The 17,121-nt window shown below is 39.1% G+C and overlaps 1 protein-coding gene across 4 annotated transcripts in view; it reads right to left on the minus strand.

Annotated features, from left to right (window-relative positions):
• The window catches only part of slco4a1 (solute carrier organic anion transporter family, member 4A1), a 68,828-nt gene that overhangs the window by 15,568 nt on the left and 36,139 nt on the right, over window positions 1-17,121 (minus strand). Inside the window, exon 1 of one of the 4 annotated variants that reach the window (XM_065286158.2) lies at window positions 9,173-9,208. The exons of the other annotated variants lie outside the window; for them this stretch is intronic. The gene's annotated coding sequence lies outside the window, so the exon portion shown is untranslated. Of the gene's footprint in view, window positions 1-9,172; window positions 9,209-17,121 lie in introns of those variants that run through there. 4 annotated transcript variants of the gene reach the window in all.

A 17,121-nucleotide genomic window follows, 5' to 3' on the forward strand; every position in this document is an offset into this window, starting at 1 on the left:
GACAGTTTAAGTTTAGGTATATTTAACCTTAATAAACCATTACATTATTTATGCAACTTTAATTATGAATCCACAGAAAGAGGGAATCGAGTGCTGATTTTTGAAGTTAATAACTTCTGTTGGATCGCTCAATGAGCAAAAGAACCCCCCAAACAGTAATGAGCAGGGATTATATCAGATTTTTAAAAAGCGAGACCACAAACATAACAACAACAACCAAAAATTTACAATTTAGCAACTTTGTAGTGCTCCTCAAACAACGGAAGTCTCGGCTGTAACAGGAAATCTTGCGATGTCTCTAGCTGTCAAACATGACTTAACAGTAAACAAACATGGCGGACGATGGGCATAAGGATTAATACCATGTTATATTAATATTGCACTTTAAACTGTGCCTGCTGTGCTATGACTGTGGTTGTTATGTTTTATGTAATGTCTTTTATCAGCTCGTTTTCTGATTGGGTATCGTGGGACAATCTACAGCGTGTTTGCGTGTTTGTCCTCAGGTCCTCCTCACACAACAGGACTTCTGATCATAAATGAAGAGTTTGGTTCCAAAATGCGATAAATACCTTTTTACAAGGTCAGTATTAAAAAGTTAATTCTTAATTTTACGCAAAAATCCACAATCCGCCATGTTATTCTGTCATCATACACACAGAATCCAGTTTTCCTCATCAACTTCCTTCTTCGTGATCAACAAACAAACAAAAACAAAATAATACTTTTGATGGCATTGATAAACCTGTAGTGGTTTTCTGCAACGGGGAAGAAACATAAGCCATCAAAATCGAATAATGTACAACACTCGGGAGACAGAAAAATGGTGGCTGTTGCTTGTTCTCCTGACAGCATCAAGCTTCTGTCATGCTAACACATTGACCCCAGAGGATCTTATGAAAAACCTGACATTATTTTACTCGAAGCCAACGAAAATTGAGCAGGACCAAAACATTTTACAGCTGATTGCTGTCAAAAAAGTTCAGCGACAACTTCCCAAGGATAACCGCAGCAATAACAGTGTAATATGTTTTGATTAATGCCATTAATGTTATTTTTTAATCAGTGTATACCACTTGCCAACTAAATGAATATAACATGTCAAAGATGAATGCACATTTATATATTGATTCAATAGATTTATAGCATTTTGGAAAAAAACTTTTTATAAAAAATCTTTGAAAATCAAATTATGAATTTGAATTTTTAATTTTATTATAATCTACAGATGCTATGTCAAAGTTTTTAACAGAAAATTGTGTTTTTTATCTTGTCATTTTCTTGGTATAGAAAACACGTTTTTACCAAAATTAGACAAAATGGATTTATTGTATTTTGGAACAAATCTCTTCAAATATTCGACATGATAAACATTTACAATTTGTGTTCGGAGCACCTCTGACGTGCTTTCAAGCTGTTTTTTGTTTAATAAGGATTGTCATAAGGAGGAAAATCGGCTCAAATCCGTCCTTTATAGAGGTACACGAAGGAAGATATTTTGAGAAATGTTTGTAACCAAACCAATCATGAGCCCCATTCACTTTTATAGTAGGATAAAAGAATACTATGGAAGTGAATACATGGGGATCATGAACATTTTGGTTACAAACATTCCTCAAAACATCTTCCTAAAATTTATGTAATCCCTTCACACAGTGGTGATCCATGATTGCACCCTCCCCTGGTCTTTAGAAATTCAAAACATTTTTGACTAGGTATTTGTTTCAGAGTTAAAGGACAAGTTCGGTATTTTAGACTTAAAGCCCTGTTTTCAGATTGTTTATGGTGAAATAGAACGGTTTTGACTGAAATTTCGACATATGCGGCTGCCCTGAGAATTTTCGGATGTTTGTGTTTCATCTCACACCTCTACAATGGGTTTAATGGTGCACTGGAACAATCCTTCCTAAAATGCATTAAACTTTCGTTTACAAAGACGTGAAACTCACCGAGTGGTCAGGGGTGTTCACTGATATGCTCAGACAAAAATCGCTACAAAAGATGCTTTCCAACAGCTGTTTTAGCATTCGTTGTTAACTTGTGGATCTATTTTTCCAAACGCCTCACACCCGTACATTCTTCCGCTTAGAGCTTGAATAATAGACACTCCAGCCCAGGTGGTGGCGCTAATCCGCCATTGCCAATTGCAAGAATAGAAACAAAGTTCCCGGCGCGGAGTAATACCGTACCTCACAGCACAACTAATACAAGTCAATGGAGTTGGCAAAAACTACGATAAAACCTGTTGGAATGCGTATTTTGCAGCGATTTTTGTGTGAGCATATCAGTGAACAACCCTGACCACTCGGTGAGTTTCACGTCTTTGTAAACGAAAGTTTAATGCATTTTAGGAAGGATTGTTCCAGTGCACCATTAAACCCATTGTAAAGGTGGGAGGTGAAACACAAACCCCCCAAAATTCTCGGGGCAGCCGCAGATGTCGAAATTTCAGTCAAACCCGTTCTATTTCATCATAAACAATCTGAAAACAGGGCTTTAAGTGTAAAATACTGTACCAAACTTGTCCTTTAAGTTTAGCCACAAGCCAGACCATTAAACAAACAGAGACTGGAACTTTAAAGCCGCCTTTTCACTGTACATGACGAATGACCCCCGATAACCGGAACAAGAGTCGGAAAGGGGCTGCATGGGTGTGTAATTTCCGGATCCAGTTTGAGCTTTGAATGCATTTAAAAAAATCAGACAGGACGTGATGTATTTCAGTGTGTCATAAATCAAAACACTGTGTGCAAGGTGAAAATTATAAATTTTTTATATTTTATAAAAATATTTATACATTTTAAATATACGGGGTTCTCTCCCATGTTGACACGGATTTACGATTAAACTGGAATTTCATGTTACTGCCGCTAAGGGGCAAATTTCATCAGGTACATACAAATGTAGTTTACAATGGAAAGGCGGTTTAGCCAATATATCTTTTAAAATATAAAAAAAGGAAACATGAAGTGAGTTATAAACAGTTATAAACAAAATAAGTTTAAGAACTCTGCATTAGTTAGTGCTATACAAAAATACATGTGTTGATTTACACTTGCAAATTTTTTGTGCAATGTGCATAGGTAAACTATTAACATTTGGCTCTTGCAATGTTAAACTGCAATTGTTTGTAAAATATTAAAAAGAAAATATAAGTTTTCAGTCATTAAAAGGCAAAAAGCTGGATACAAGTCTTTTTTTGAAAATGCATGTATTTTAATATATGACCTATAACAAAAAGTTACAAAAACAACATAACATAAAATAATAACAAGTTATAACATAAAATAATAGGTCAAAGTTAAAAATATATAAAAGGTAAAAATAGGGGTTAAAGATTGGCCTGCACCATATTTACATTTTTAAAATCTGGCCCTTGAAGAAGAGTAGTTGAAGACTCCTGATCTATACTGTGAAACCGTGATTTTTCAAAGATGATTAGTTTTGTTAGAGAGAGCAGACACTATAAACTGAATGTGAATGTGTCTTCTGCCTGAATTCAGTGCGAGCTGAACCCATGTCACATCACAGAGATGCAGGTGTCAGATTTCATTTATTACCGCCAGAGTGTGTGAGGCGACCTGACTGACAATGACAATGTCATTATGTACGCAAAGCGCTGCATTTAAAAATTCCCTCCAATTCAAAAGTGAAAGTAAAATGCACACGGCTGCATGTGCATTTATAAGCCCCTCCCACACATTTGTCACACGCTGATTAACCAGTGGGAAAATTCTGTCACCACAACTTACTTAGAGGTACACTACATTCTGATTTGGAGACCTATGTATTTATGTATGTTTTGCAATATATATTGCATTTTTTTAAATGCATCAATGCACTGATAATTACATACATATCCTCATGAGACCCAGCAATTCATTTTTGCCCTCTGTAGTGGACATAAGTTTCAGACATCTAAGCCAAGCACTCTCCATTCTCTGCCTGGACATTGAAGGGTCAGCATATGGCTGTGATCACGCATCACACAACCCCTGTGAGTTTGTTTGTTTCTGGCAATCATCTTGAGAAGATCGAATTTTCGCCATTTTAGGACATGACTGGCTATCCAAACATAACCCTCACGTTGATTGGCAGAACAATGTTGTGTTGTCGTGGAAGTCTTCGTGTCATGTTTCTTGTCTTGGTCCTGCTTCTTCTCCTGTCATTTGTTCTGTTTCTCAGGTTCCAGCTGCCGACCCCCCGGGGGTCCCGGCGGATTACTTCGGTCTTTGTAACGCTCCGGCTGTCTTCCAAACCATGGTCAATGAAGTGCTGGGTGACATGATTAACAAATTTGTCTTTGTGTATCTCGATGATATTCTCATCTTTTCTCCCTCCATGCAGATACACACTCAGCATGTTCACCTGGTTTTGCAACGGCTTCTAGAGAATTAGCTTTTCGTTAAGGCGGAGAAGTGCGAGTTCCACAGGGAGTCGGTTTCGTTTCTGGGTTTTGTTATTGCCGAGGGAGAGATTCGTCCCTGTGGTTAAAACGGTTGCCGATTGGCCAGTACCTGACACTCGTAAAGAGCTTCAGCGATTTCTGGGTTTCACCAATTTTTACTGGCGTTTCATCAGAAACTTTGGTCAGACCGCTAAACCTCTTACCGCTCTCACTTCCCCTAACGTGTGTTTCCATTGGAATAAGGAAGCTCAGGAGGCCTTTGATGATTTAAAGTCCCGTTTCATCTCTGCGCCTGTTCTTTCTATTCCCGACCCGGCTAAACAATTTATTGTGGAAGTGGATGCATCCGATGTCGGAGTAGGCGCCGTTTTATCTCAGCGATCATCTGTTGATGGAAAAGTGCATCCATGCGCTTTTTTCTCTCACCAGTTAAACCCAGCTGAGCGAAATTACGACATAGGCAATCGGGAGCTGCTGGCGGTTAGACTCGCTCTGGGTGAGTGGCGTCACTGGTTGGAGGGAACCTCGGAACCCTTTCTGGTCTGGACGGATCATAAGAATCTTGAATATATCCGTTCGGCTAGAAGACTAACATCTAGGCAGGCTCGTTGGGCACTTTTCTTTGATCTTTTTAACTTCACCCTCTCGTACCGGCCTGGCTCAAAGAATACGAAACCTGACGCTCTCTCCCGTCTGTTCGAGAAGTCTGAGTTGGAGCGGACCGAAACCATCCTCCCGGAGGGGAGGGTGGTCGGTGCCCTCTTGTGGGGAATCGAACAGCGAGTGAGGGAGGCTGGCCGATAGGGTTGTTGCGGTGACAGAATTTTCCCACCGGTTAATCAGCGCGTGACAAACTCGGTTTTACCGGTTTCACCGGGTGGGAGGGGCTTATAAATGCACAGAAGTTCGCATTAGATGCAACTGTTGTTTAAATCCAGCGCTTGCGTACGCTGCGTTAAATCGCGTATGAATTTGCATGCAAATGCGAGTGCAACAGCTGGTTTAAGTGCTTGAGTCAATGTGCGCAGGTACTTCTGACAGAAACCCGGCTGTCCCAAGCAGAGCAACCGGCTATTCCTCCATAAAGCGCTGCTTGAATGATGGGTTTATTATTATTCTTAATGAAAAAAACAACAACAAAACGATCTCGCCTATATTAAACATCATATATGTATCTTATAACAAAAACGAGTAAGCACGCGGCTTCTGCCATCATCTGCTCGGCGCAGTCTGACAGGAATAAAGGAAATCTGACACCCGCAGCCGCTGCTCTGTGATGACGCGAGCCTAGCAAACTCTGACTGAAAGAAATGAAATCTGACACCTGCTGCTCTGTGACGTGATGCGTGTTCAGCTTGGCTGAATTCAGGGAGCAGACACATTCAGTTGTAAGTGTTTGCTCTCTTTAACGAAACTAAATTATTTAATTACAAGAAAATATCAAAACGACGGTGAAAGACGGTGTCGCGGTGGGCAAGTGATCTAACGTGTGAGAGGCTGAAAAACCGGTAATCACCGTTTCACCGACTATCGCAACAAGCCTACTGGCCGAGAGGGGGAAGTTCCGGAGGGGTGCCCAGCGGGTCGTCTATGGGTTCCTGAGCGTTTACATTCTGATGTCATCCGGTGGGGTCACGAATCCAGATTTGTCGGCCATCCGGGAATTCGGAGAACGTTGGCTGCCATCCGTCAACGCTTTTAGTGGTCTTCTATGACCACGGACGTCAGACAGTTTGTATTAGCCTGTTCAGTCTGTGCTCGTAATAAAGCATCTAATTTACCTCCCGCTGGTCTGCTTAAATCTTTGCCCGTGCCTTCCCGCCACTCGTCTCATATAGCCCTTGATTTTGTCACCGGCTTACCGGCATCTAATGGTAACACTGTTATACTGACTGTGGTGGATTGCTTCTCTAAACTGGTTCATTTTATTCCCTTACCTAAACTTCCTTCTGCCAAAGATATGGCTCAGGTGTTGATAAATCACGACTTTCGGTTACACGGTATTCTGACTGATGTAGTGTCAGATAGGGGTCCTCAGTTCGTCTCTGTGAACGGGCTAATCAGGATCTTGGTCGAACACTTTGCTGTCTGTCGTCACAATATCCGAATTCCTGGTGTGAGCAGCTTCCGTGGGTTGAGTATTCTCATAATTCTCTTCCCATAGCGTCTACTAATATGTCCCCGTTTGAATTATCCATCGGTTTTCAACCTCCCCTTTTCCCATCACAGGAGCCCGACGCAGCGGTTCCGTCTGCTTTAGCTTTCGTGCGCAGGTGCAGACGCACTTGGAGGAGAGCTAAAACACTGTTATTATCTAATTCCAGACGAACCAAAGCTGCGGCTGACCGTCACCGGCGACCTCCACCTCGTTACGTTTGTGGTCAAAAGGTATGACTTTCTACCAAGGATCTGTCTCTCCGTGAGCCCTCTCGTAAGCTGGCTCCACGATTCATTGGGCCATACAGTATTTCTAAGGTCATTAATCCGGTAACGGTGAAGCTTAAGTTACCTCTTACTCTTACAGGTTAAGCCTGTGATTTTTGCCCATAATAATCCCCCTGTCTCTGCCCCTAACTCCTCCGCCCCTCGTTTAGTGGATGGTGCTCCTGTCTTTACAGTTAGGAGGTTGCTAGACTCTCGTCGCAGGGGCAGAGGTTTTCAGTATTTAGTGGATTGGGAAGGGTACGGTCCGGATGAGAGGTGTTGGGTTCCGGCTCTGGATATACTGGATCCTGGTCTGATCGAGGACCTCCGTCGGCGACAGGGTGAGTCTCCTGGTCCGTCTGGTGCCGTTCCTGGGGGGAGGCTACTGTCATGACTCCTGGGTGATCTGTGGTTGTGTGTGGGTGTGTGTTTGTTTATTTACCTGTTGGTGATGGTTCCTCATGTGTTCACTAGCCCCGCCCGCTTGTTCGGTAATTGTTCACCGGTGATGTCTCGTTTATGTTTCCCTTTAAATAGCACGCCGTCCTATCTCTCGTCGCGCGCTCATTGTTTCGGTCACAGTCCTGCTGCCTTGCCTTTTCATGTCGGAAGTATCTGTGTTTTCTCTCTCTCATCTGACCTCAGGTTTGGTTTTCGGCGTCCGGAGGCTCGTCTTTGCCCGGTGTTCACACACCTGTGGATTACTTGAACTTGACCTCTATTGAGCTCTCACTGTTTCCCGGTACAGCTGGTTCGCTTAGTATTTAGGCGTTACACCAGTTGCTTCCGGGTTTCAGTGGCCACCATCATCTTCCGTGAGTGGATTTCTTCCCGGTCCATGACCAGAGTGGATTATAACATCTTCCAGCTCCGCCTCTCACCCACCTTCAGTCGAGTGTGCATCTGTCTGTCATCGGCTGTGTGTGTGGGTTGCTCTCCAGTCAAGATCAGAGCGGATCATTAGTCCTCAGTTCCCAGCTCACTCTCTCCTTCAGTCGTGTGTGCATCATACCCTCTGAAGTGATTCCCTCCAGAGTGAGTCGGCGGTGGTCGTTGTGTGTGGTCTCCTGTTTACTGACTTTTGATCTGCCTTTATCTCTCTCCATTTTTCTAAATAAACTTTGTGAACTTGCTATTGACTCCAAGACTTTGTGTGACAAATAGAAGTAAGTAATCCTTTTTTTTTGTGCAGAATATGTGTTTTCTTGATAATCATTGTGTTTTCTACATGAGAGCCTAGCCTTAGCAGTATTTCAGAAATGTACAATAATTCTGACTCTTTGGAAACAACTTTTATTTGATGTTCTTTGTAGTGAACACCAGGACTTCGTTCTTATGTTTGTTTTAGGCAGCTCTATGAGAGATGCTGAGAAGTTTTTGAATAAAATAATTTGTAAGCCTTTAAATAAAGTTGTATTTGTTAACATTATTAAATGCATTAAATAACATGTATTATAATATATATTATATATAAAAAATACTATAATAATAACTCCTTGAAGAACAATAGGGTCCTTGCACCTTGGTGGTCGGGCCCTAAATAAATGCTGATAAAGTATATTGCTCATTGTTGGTTCATGTTAGATGATTATGCATTAACTAATGTTAACAAATACAACCTAAGTGTTACCAAATAATTCAAAGTAAGCCACACCCAGATGAGAGAATTTAGGAAATATGGTGCATGATCCATTTGCCTCAAGCTGGACATTGAAAAAGGTTTCTAGATGCTGAACGCCCAGATGTAAAGCAGAACATTTGTGAGATGTAACATGAGCAACATGTTCCTATGTGTCGCCAAGAAGTTAGAATGCTACATATCATCTTGGATCAAATGTCCAATTTAAAACTAATAAAAAAAAAGAATGTATAATTAAACAAATATGAAAATTTAATCAAAATGGCAAAAACAAAATACATTTTAAAAGAAAAACAAAACAAAATTCTAGAACTTTTTTCCTGGTTCTCAGGAGAATATAAAAACGAATTGTTTTAAGATTTGCATTATTTGTTATTATTACTTTTTTAAATTATTATAATTATAGATTCGACTGACACTATTATCTGGAGTAACTAAGTTACTGAAGTAACTAGTTTACCCAAGATATATTTTATCTGTATGTGCATTGTCTGCGTATCAAATCCATGACCCTACAATGCATTGCCGTTTGAGCAACAGCAACTAACATTACCCAAAATATTAAGCACTATACCTTGCATGTCCCTGAAACATTCATAAACAACATTACCTTTTTATAAATAAATGCATTACACATCACAAAAAAGCTCTGTTACATTAGTATCACTAAAAGACCAACAAAAACTATTTACTTTTCCTACCTCAGCTCCACATGATACTGCTCATCGCTCTAATTCAGTCTGACAGAGTCTGATTATGTAGCAAAGAAGAAAGGGGAAGAGACAAAGAACAACTGAGACAGCCCAAAAATGGGCGTTACTATTAGTCTGCTTCACATCCAGTAAAAGGTAACTGACCCAATTCGACTACTTGTCCTTAAGGCTACAGTACCTACCTTACATAAGATAATCAGCACCTCAACGTCTCATCTGATCACGCTTTATACAGCTACAGTTGTGGGTGCAGGACTGTATTTATCTTTATTAACCTGCCAGGACTAAAATACTGTGTATAGTCGACAGGCCATTTAAAACTGTAATACATCTAACCCAGTAACAATACTGCAGCAAAGGGCTGTATTGTATGACAGCTATTAATCCAACTAATAGTATTAGCAAAATCTCTTCAAGGAAAGTCATCTATATTTCTAGGCAGATTTCAGTCACACAAGACCAAGTCCCATCTACTTGAATGGTAGAAGACCAGACATCTTTAAAATCGCTGGCTAAGGTCACAATAAAACAACATATTTCACACCGACAATTAAACCTGACATCAACTGCGCTATAAATTTTGTTTCTTAAGCTCAAATTGCACTAAAAACACTTTTTTTTGCAAAGGTTGGCAAGTACTTTATATTCTTTTCCCCTGGAGAATCACCAGTCTTTTACAATTTACAACTGACTCTTTAACTGGGCCGTATGACTATTGCATAGTAATGCACTGCGGCATCCCGGTAATATCTATATAGCCTTAAGAACTGGCTATGTAACAACTGCACACAACAGAAAAAAACAAAAACAAATGAGAGGATATATTAACAGACATGTAATATATTACCTATCTAACATAACCTTAAGAAAACTGATGGACGGAATAACACAAATATTCAATTTTCTATTAAAGCTCTCTATTCAGAGTGCACACCGAGAGAATAGATACAAAAGATGTAATCACTGGCCACTATTATTAACTTCTTAAGCTTTTTTAATCATGCAGATATGATCATTGTGAATTATTTAATACGGCGAAAACAGCTTTTTTATTGGGTAAAAATAATCATCTACAGCTAGATTATAATGTAGCTAACAAAGACCTCAGAAACTTAACAAAAGATTAAATCTGGGGCCCTTGTTGAATACATGGTGACAACTATTACAATCAAGACCTCTAGGGACCCTCTGTAAATACAGTACATGCTGACCACCAGGACCCCCATGTGAATATACTGTAGTACAAGCTGACTATTAAGGGGGCGATTTGCTTCACAAGACGTCAACATGTCACCAGGATTTGTGGGGATTACTTTGTTTTGGGATTAATCTCCTTTTTGAACTCTCAAAGTACCTGTTTACTTGCATTATATGGATCACAAAGCACTGCAGTTTTCTGAAGGTGAGTAAATAAACAACAGATGTAAGCTTTTATTTGTGTAAACTATCCCTTTAAAGCAGACATATCATGCTTTTAAATCCGTCCTTTTTACATATAAATCATACATTTGTGGTCTATGTAAAGCGGAACTGCAATGCTTGGGTCTGAATTCCTCATTATTATAGCTCCACAGGCCCCTTTTCTGGTGTGCATCTGAGAGCAACTCATTTTGGTGCTGTCTTTTTAAAAGGAAATGAGAAACTTCATACCCTGACCCCTCTCCAAGTTGCAGAGGTGACCCTTGGTTAAACTCCAACCCGTTCTGCCATTTTTGTAGTTTTATAGCAGAGATACGATTATCTAGCGGCACAGAAACTTTTTATTCACTCGTTATTCACAAAATGTCAACAACGGAAAACTTGTCCATCCAGCCTTACATGTTCGAGCCAGAGTCGGAAACAGAGCGAGATGAAAATGAAGACGACGAACCTGCAGAACAACGTCTTCGTATGGAAGTATCGCAATGGTGTGTTACTGCCGTTTGTCAATCCAAAGGCTGCAGCCTCCGGAGGTCGCATTTCTAGGGTTCTAGGTCTTATTTCAGAATATTAACAATTATAAAGTTGACTATTATTCTTAGTTAATCATAAGTTGTTGTAATATGCTCATGACTTGCAAATGTAATGCTCAGTTAACTTAAATAAACCAGGCTTGATGACCAAAAGCGATCTCCGCAGGCTGCAGCTTTCGGATTGAAAAACGGCACTGCTAAACCATGACCGCCGTGTACTTTACTTTTTTTTTAGTTATTTACAGCTTACCGAAGTGCTCTGCTCGTCGTCTCCAAAGATAGAAGTAATTGACCCCTCAATCAGAGGAAGTCTATCAGCAAATCCTACTTTATACTGGCGGAAGTTGGTGAAGTAGTTATCCTTGAAGTGCTTTGCGCACACAAAAATGACTTTACCCACAGATGTGGGTACATTTCCGTGAAAAATAAACCTCAACCAGGCACTTCGAAGCGAACATTTTGACCTGCTCTCTCGTAACTTCTGCATCCTTGAGCTTGGACTACAATATTGCAGCGAGAAATAAAAATAGGGATTGCTCGAAGTGTTGGGCTAGGAGTCGATGTCCTTATTTGGCAGTTCCGCTGCAAATACTGTGACGTAATTGTTCAAAAAATGTAATAGATAATAGAAAAATCAGAAAAGGTTGGAAAATATGACCAAAACAGAATATAAAGATATCAACAAAGCACCTGAAGAGACTAATTTCAACTTTTATGTACTTCTAAACACTACAAATATACAACAAAATGCATTTAAGGGCTAAAAAAAGTGGATTTAGCATGATATGTCTCCTTTAAGACCTGGGTATTGTCACTTTTACTTGTACGTGAGGGACAGCTTACAGTGTGTGTAATGCAAACTTCATCATCAAAATAGTATGCAGTAATGGTTTTTAGTGATTTCTTATCAAGTATGGCTGATGCACTTTTAAGTGTTCGTTTATCTATTAGGGGTGGGAATCGCTTGGACCTTCATAAATCGATTCAGAATTGATTCTTGACATACTAATTTGCATATCTGTTAATGTTTGCGCTTTTGCTACTAGTCCCTGAACTGTCATATACTGTACTTTAATGCAAATAAGGGATAACTAATGTCATTCTTATATACATATGTCCTGTTTCTGTTGTAAGACATTAAAACCAGTAAAAATAGTAATTAAACGTGACATTAAATCTATAACGGTCATTAACTTCCACGAACTGACTTACGTTAAGCGTCTAGCATCATCATTATACACAGTGATTTTGCCAGTATTACTGTTTTTATATAATGCAACGCACCCAGCAACTGAATAACAAACTGTGTTTATATTTTTACAGAAATATATTCATATCATATCTAAACAGTCAGCGGATGGTTTAGGGAAACGCTATTAGCACAGTCAGAAGAGTCATTAAATTAAATGCGCTGTTTCTTCCTGCCACTCACTGAACAGAGAAAAGGCAGAGAAAGACTATCCCAAAGTGTATTTTGTTTTCTTGCAGTTTAGAATGAGTCAAACAGGGCTGTTCTAGATTTGATTTCTTTCTCTTCTGTTCTTGTAAGCTCCGCTATGCGCTCGTGCAGTGCGTGCTCTCTTATGTTGTTATTATTTTGTAAACTAACATTCAAGAATCGATTCTTGACATTTATGAATCGAATTCAGAATCGGCCACGCCCGAATCGCGATTCATCTAAGAATCTATTTTTTTGTCCCACCCCTATTGTCTATTAAGTTTTGTTTTTAGTTAGTCATAAAGGCTGTTTCTCAATTCCAAGATTGCAAAGAACACACGTGTTCTCGTGGAGATCGGTCTTGCCAGGCGACCTTGGAAGGACGAACTCGCAAGAACACAGAACGCACCTGTGAGAATTGAGATGTGTGCGATCTTCCTGTTGGTCACCTGACCTCCGCCATTGTTTTGCCGCAATGACTTCTGGGAAGTAAAGCAACTTCAACGCGAAAGTCTGCACTCGATGCATCCTAGATATCAAGAACACATCTGGGTATTTTCATGCGTCTTCTGTACCTGCATTCTTGAGAATTGGACTTGAACTTCGATGGTTAATGATGACGTAGAGCGAGCGAGGACACAAGGACGCATATTGAGAAACAGCCAAAATGTTATTAAAAAGAGGTGTGATGACTTGATTTGTGTGTTTGTCACAGGCAAATGGGTGTGGCTTTGATACCGTGGCTCCACCTTATGAGAACTACGGCTGAAACTAACGATTATTTTTATAATCGATTAATCGGGCAATACTTTTTTCAATTATTCGACCAATCGGATAAAAACCTGAATATTAACTCAATAAGAATTTTCACTTATTATTATAAAATAAGGCACTAAATTAGGGTATTCACATGTAGAAGAGTAAGGGTGTCAATTTGGGAACACCAATGTCCAGGGAACACTCAATTGTCAATTGAAATACAGACTGTTGCACATGCCGTCATTAGTTTAAAAATACTTACAAATTGTGCGTGTGTGTGTGTGTGTGTGCGTCTATGTGTGTGTGTGTGGTAATTAGGCTAATTTAGTGATGTGATGCTGAGAATGGAGTGAAAAGAGAAAGTAGATATTTGGAGCTAACCAACCAATGTAAGCCACTTCCTGCTGTAGACAGCAATAGACAGTGCACTGCACACGAAAGAGACCTTTGCAAAATACTCGTTCATTGTTATGAGTGGATTATTTTACATATTTCTCCATCACACACTAAGTCTAACATGCAGGAGTGCTGAGTTAAGGGCCGTTCACATTATAACGATAACTATAAAAATATAGTTTCAAAAATCGGTTAATATTAAAGAGATTAGCGGAGTTCACATCACAGCACGGATGAAATTGCTGTGAAATTGACTACATAATACTTTTCCCCAACATTGACTATGCCAAATGGTAAGATATTAGATTACACAAACTATATTTAGATTTACGCGAAATGCAGCATGTTGAGGACATCTGCTGGTTACCTGGTGTATAAATGCAACAAGAACAGCATATTTATATATTTAATGACATGTAAACAATTGCAAATGTTTTTATTACAAGAAATATGCAATATTAGTAAATGCCATTAAAGGCAAGTGATTTGCGCAAGCGCTGCACGTGTGAGCGAATTAACATAAATTTATGGTTATCGTCCAGTGATGTGGACGCTAATATAGTTATCGTTATAGTTATAATGTGAACAGTCCTTTAGGCACGCCCAGTGTCCAGTTAAAGTTTCAGATGAGGACACCAAAGTTGCAATATGCAACATTTGTTCTGCAAAAATCTCAAGACGGGATGAGGTGCCAAAGAACTTTTCAACAACATGTTTGATACACCACCTGAAATCAAGACATCCAATTGAACATGAAAAGTACCACAAAACAACATTGGTTAAAAGTACCTCAACTACATCACAAACACCCTTGGTCGCCACACTCTTTGAAAAGTCTAAGAATTGGCAGATGATAGTGCCAAAGCATGTGGCATTACTGAGAAAGTCATGTAATTCATTGCCTTAGATGAAGAGGAACCGTCTTTCCTGCCAAAAAGCTAAGCAACTTTTGTTCTGGGGTCTTGGCTGATTTTGCATCCTTGAGCAGTTTTGACCAGCACTGACATTTGTGCTTTTTTCAGTTGCTTAAAAAACATAATAAATGGCAAAAGTCTTATAACACTGTGTTCAGCACAAACTGGGCTACAATATTATGTGAGCAACATGTATGTCAGTGTTGTAATGTAACGTAGTAAAAATACTTCGTTACTGTACTTAAGTAGAAATTTCACGTATCTGTACTTTACTTCGCTATTTAAATTTATGTCAACTTTCACTTTTACTCCACTACATTTCTAGATAAAATGTATACTTTTACTCCGATATATTTCCACTAAGCATATTCGTTACTCGTTACTACAAAATAAAATCAGAAGAAATGTGTGCAACCTCAATAAGGGAGGTTTTGGCGAATCAGTGCTTCTAGATTGCATTACGCACACTCCGCACACTCTCGCTGCGTCCCAAACCGGCTACTTCTGGGTCAAGGGAAAAGGACACGGGTGAGAAGAAGAGCATTTCCAGGTAAGTCTATTTACCTCGCATTTCAGTTTGCAATTTGTTGAAAATGTTACCACTTTATCACTTTCTCTAGAGAAAAGTGTCTTCTTTGCTGAAGCTTTGAGCTCTCTTAGTAAAGCTTTTTTATTGTGCCAGATTTGACATGTGTAGATATAGTAGTGTATGTCAATATAACTGTTGGGTTTGGACAGCAGAAATACTGATACCTTTTAATCAATGTGGCAATACGGATTATATGCGTTGTTATATGTGAGATTATATGTGTTGTTTATATGTGAGATTATATGTGTTGTTTATATGTGAGTTTATATGTGGTGTTTATATCTACACAACACATCTGAATCGTTCCGGTTTCTTCTGTGTTAAAAGTCAAGAGTCATTTTGGATGAATGGTGTTAAAGTGTTAAATGCTGCATACAGAATTTGGGATTTATTTGTTTTGTATTAAACAATACCCCAGAGGTCCGCTAATACACTTTTGATGTGTTTGACTTTTGGGTGCATACAGTACCTCCGCAAAATAAGTTTATGAACACTTTAGCCAAACTACTGAATACATCATTGTTACTGCATTACACTGTAAGAAAAAATGGTCGAAAAAATTGCACCCAAAAAAAAAGGTTCCTAGCTGTCACTGTGCCAGTACCGTTTTAAAAATACACCTTTATACCTATAGAGTTGACATTAGTACATCAGAGGTACACACTGGTACCAAATGTACACATCTGTACCTAATGGGTACTGCTGCTCCAGTGACAACTTTTTTCTGAGAACATAGACTACATTTCAAATTTGTGGTCATCTACTGATGATGCTGGGGTTTTTCTCAGGATTAGCTTACATTTTCTAGTCGCAAGCTTGATCAGTGGGTTAATTTAGTCATTTCAGGTGTCCTAGAGAGTAACCAATAACCACAGAAAATAAGGTGCAGTACCTAACATAAACTATGGACATGTTTAACTAAGGTAGTGTTCGAAATAGCCCCCATACCCTCCTTTACCATTCCCTACATTAGTCTACTCATATAGTTCATTCGAAAAGTAGTGAATGAAAACAAGTGAGTGAATTCAGACACTTGAGTTTGCCGAAAGCGCTGCAGTGGGGGCAGTGTCTTTCTCTGAAATGCAAGATTTAATTTGGTGTGACCCTCAGTGGACGAGTAGCAGCTACTTGTGAGTGTACATTAGTTGTACACTCATTATTGAGGTGCATTGTGGGGTTGAATAAGTGCAATAATTTCCACTATGATTTCGGACACCACTAAAAATATAGTATAGGGCCTAAACGTGCCCATAAACACCAAGGAAGTGTTCAAATGCTTTCAATATCAATTTTGACTTAAAGGATTTTTCATTTAACAACCTAACAAACACCATAAATGTGACCCTGCAAAAACTAAAGTAATTGTTTTGTGATTTACTGTTTAATACATTAAACCATCAAATTTCTGTAAAAATATATAACCTTATCTTGAAAATTGAATATGTGAGGCCAAAGATTAAAAACCCAGTGCTGCTGAAAAAAAAAATAGAAACCATCACAGAAATTCGAATGGTTTCCAATAAAATACCATAAGGACCCAACACATACCAGTTGAGACCAAGTGGTCTCTGAACTTTTTTCATATATTTCCTCCAATATATATTTACTATATATACATACTGTATATTCATACCCTGTAAAACATTTCTGTAGAAATTACAGTATTACTTGCAGCTGGTCGCCAGTAACTTACTGTAGATTTTACATTTATGTTATTTACTGGCAACAGTTTGTTCAAAGTTAAATTAATTTCAGTCTTTATCTTCTACAGCAGTGGTTCCCAAACTTTTTGCAGCATGCACCCCTTTATAGTGTTTGACACCTGTCAAGCACCCCTAACACCTTACTCTGGTTAAACTTCACATTTTTAATTGCAGTAACTAAATACA

Source organism: Paramisgurnus dabryanus, chromosome 21 (assembly GCF_030506205.2).
Source record: "Paramisgurnus dabryanus chromosome 21, PD_genome_1.1, whole genome shotgun sequence".
Lineage (NCBI taxonomy): Eukaryota > Metazoa > Chordata > Actinopteri > Cypriniformes > Cobitidae > Paramisgurnus > Paramisgurnus dabryanus.